Source organism: Tubulanus polymorphus, chromosome 4, assembly GCF_964204645.1.
Source record: "Tubulanus polymorphus chromosome 4, tnTubPoly1.2, whole genome shotgun sequence".
In the NCBI taxonomy this organism is placed as follows: Eukaryota; Metazoa; Nemertea; class Palaeonemertea; order Tubulaniformes; family Tubulanidae; genus Tubulanus; species Tubulanus polymorphus.
Window position 1 is genome coordinate 7,303,003 of NC_134028.1, and position 3,425 is coordinate 7,306,427.

At 37.8% G+C, this 3,425-nt stretch overlaps 1 non-coding gene across 1 annotated transcript; it reads left to right on the forward strand.

Moving 5' to 3' along the window:
* Positions 1 to 841: 841 nt before the first annotated feature.
* On the forward strand, positions 842 to 923 carry Trnal-aag (transfer RNA leucine (anticodon AAG)). The gene has a single exon. It is a non-coding gene; the product is annotated as a tRNA-Leu (tRNA).
* The last annotated feature ends 2,502 nt before the right edge of the window (positions 924 to 3,425 follow it).

Genomic DNA, 3,425 nt, shown 5'->3' on the forward strand with positions numbered 1-3,425 from the left:
TCGTGATAATGTAGGTAATTTTGTATGCGACGTAGATTTCAAAAGACTTTAAAAAAGAACTCGCAACGTCGAAGCAACACATACCATGTACCGGGGGCTAAGTATTCAATCAATTAAGTGCATTGCCTTCAACGCGCGTCTAGTCTTGCGGTTAATTCCAGTACTGCTACGCCGTGATGGCGACGAATCGTTTCGAACGACAATCGTTACCACTAGAAGCTCGCGCAAAAACGATTAAAGCGATTTATGGCTATAATTAAGTTGTATCTTTAAACGAAGATTTATTCAGCAGTCTCTCATGCCGGGTAATGTTAGCGGTAATGTTTGCTTTGCGACAGGTCGCGCGGTGCGGCCCAATTGTTATTTTCACGATTTTACGCCCAAAACAAATACATTAACTTTTAATAAGCTTGCAATTTATTCCGCAATGATTTTTTTTTAAACTTGGAAGGAAATCAAGTAGAATTTCTGACTGCGAGCCAAGATCAAGAAAGTGCGAGCTATTGATAGACCTGATCGACTTGAATGATCCAAATGTTATGAAGCTATATACATATTTCGATCTTACTTAGGGATTCTCCCTCTTACTATGAACAAATAAATTGAATAGGATACTATAGTAACAAATGATACAAGTATAATCATCGAAATTATATAGACAACAAATATTCAGGGCCAAATTCGGTTTTCGTATCTAGTCGACCAGTGGTCGGAACTAATAACCGAATGCGCCTGATTTTCGAACTATTTCCGGAATATAGTTCCGACTATCGGACGTTCGGTTTCGTTTAGTTCGACTATAGTCGACTAATGAGATAACCGAAGGTGGCCCTGGCAGTCAGGTAGCGTGGCCGAGCGGTCTAAGGCGCCGGTTTAAGGCACCGGTCCAGCAATGGGCGTGGGTTCGAATCCCACCGCTGCCAGAACTTTTGTCAACGTTGCCGTGCTTCATGTGCATTGTACCTTCTTAATTTGACTTACTTTTTTCCAATTGAACGTATATGGATGTATACAAAGGAGTATTGAAAATATAATCATTACGGAACGGCAGTCCATTGATATCTGTTTTTGGGACAGCTCCGTTACAAGTTTGTATACAATGATAACTATACTATGCTTTATTTTTGGGGTACTGTCTGAGTCGATGAGCACAACGTACGTCATCTATTTTGGCATTTCAAAAGAACCATTACAGTTGTGACTTTTGGCGTCCTTTTTTATCAAACATATACCATGACTCTTTTTTTCTATCTAATTAATGTAAATGTCTTTTTAGTAATGAATTTGGGCTGGTGTGCCTTTCGTCATCAATATCGGGGTTAGACCAGTTGCCGGTCAATTCAATTCAATAAACCATTTTACAGTTGCTAGCCGCCATTTTGTTAGGGTACTTTTGTCCCGTATTGTTGGGTCATTTTTTTCGTTTTTTTAAAAACTATCCGTGATGTGTATTGTATCATATTTCATCTGCCCATGGATGGATTTTGACAACTTCAGCAACATTCAAACCGCATAAATCTCTAGTTTTCAGTTATGTAAAAATCATTTCTCAAATTTACAACAATGCGACATGAGAGCGATATAAAAATCGGTGGTCAGTTTTTGCCGTGCGCATAGAAATCCAGGGTACTGAAATTTGAAGTTCGTTATTTTCAGAAATAATTTTCTAAAAAATCCAAACATTTCAAGCACTGTGCGCATAAACGTCCCCTTTCAGGTGAACTTTGAAATTTTAAGATATCTTGCCTAGTTTTTTTCGTATGACACTTTAACTGCAGCGCGTGTATTGTCATTCCGAGATTCGGCGCTGTTTTCTTTGCGTGTATTTCAGTATATGGGTGTTATTTCTTCATTTTCACTACACTTGTCTCTACGGAAAATGGTTTTAATTGTTGGTACGAGTATCAGGTTTAAATATTACGGCATTAATACTGTATTCCGTTCTCCGGCGCTAGTTCGTAATGGCTGTAATGGTAGCCGCTTTTACGGCAGGCAGAGGCTTACGTACATGCACCCAAGAAAACCCAAAATATCACTCTTTTGTTGTAAATGCAATCCACACACTTCTTGCGTTTTTGTGATGGTAGATGTCACTTTTTACTTTTTATCACGTGCGTCTGACATTCGAACTTGATACTTGATATTTCACCACCAAAACAAGAAAGTTTTCCTATATTTTCTTCCCAATCTAATCAATCTTGTGTGTACTTAATACAAAGTATTCATAGAAAGTAGCTGAATATTTGCCCCACCCCATTTGTCCAGCTTTTTGACCACTTCTCCATCCATCTAATTTCAGTAGATTTTTATGTAAATTTATTGATAGACTACTGATTTAAATGGTCATCATACTCGATTTTGAGTGATATATTTCTTTTCTTCTTCCATCTCAATATAGGCCCATATATTCTCTTCCCGCGCGCAACTTCGAATGCGTGATCAAAATGCCGCTCAGTCTCGCTGCTAAAACTGGTCAGAAAAATCCCTTAAACCCCAACATCTCTAATGTCTTCGACCTATTATATTGCATAAACGACGTGATATTTAAACCTGATACTCGTACCAACAATTAAAACCATTTTCCGTAGAGACAAGTGTAGTGAAAATGAAGAAATAACACCCATATACTGAAATACACGCAAAGAAAACAGCGCCGAATCTCGGAATGACAATACACGCGCTGCAGTTAAAGTGTCATACGAAAAAAACTAGGCAAGATATCTTAAAATTTCAAAGTTCACCTGAAAGGGGGCGTTTATGCGCACAGTGCTTGAAATGTTTGGATTTTTTAGAAAATTATTTCTGAAAATAACGAACTTCAAATTTCAGTACCCTGGATTTCTATGCGCACGGCAAAAACTGACCACCGATTTTTATATCGCTCTCATGTCGCATTGTTGTAAATTTGAGAAATGATTTTTACATAACTGAAAACTAGAGATTTATGCGGTTTGAATGTTGCTGAAACTGTCAAAATCCATCCATGGGCAGATGAAATATGATACAATACACATCACGGAGGGTTTTTAAAAAAGAGAAAAAAATGACCCAACAATACGGGGCAAAAGTACCCTAACAAAATGGCGGCTAGCAACTGTAAAATGGTTTATTGTCGATATGTTCTAATTCAAAATGAATTCATTGTTCCTTGATATCATATCATATTATGCATTGTCGATAATATGAAGCAATATCTATGTGTTATTTTTCTTCAAGGTGTCAATAAACCAATAAGTTAGTTTTCCTGGTCAACCTAAGCTCGTACATGCCCTTAGAAGGCCTAGACACGTCCGAATAAAACGTGGTTAACGCAAACTGATGAATAATCATATCTCGACGATACTATATGCGCAGAGTTTTAGACATTAAGTGCTGTTCGTCGTACCAGGTCGGGATACCCGTTATATTACGAGTCGATTTCTTAT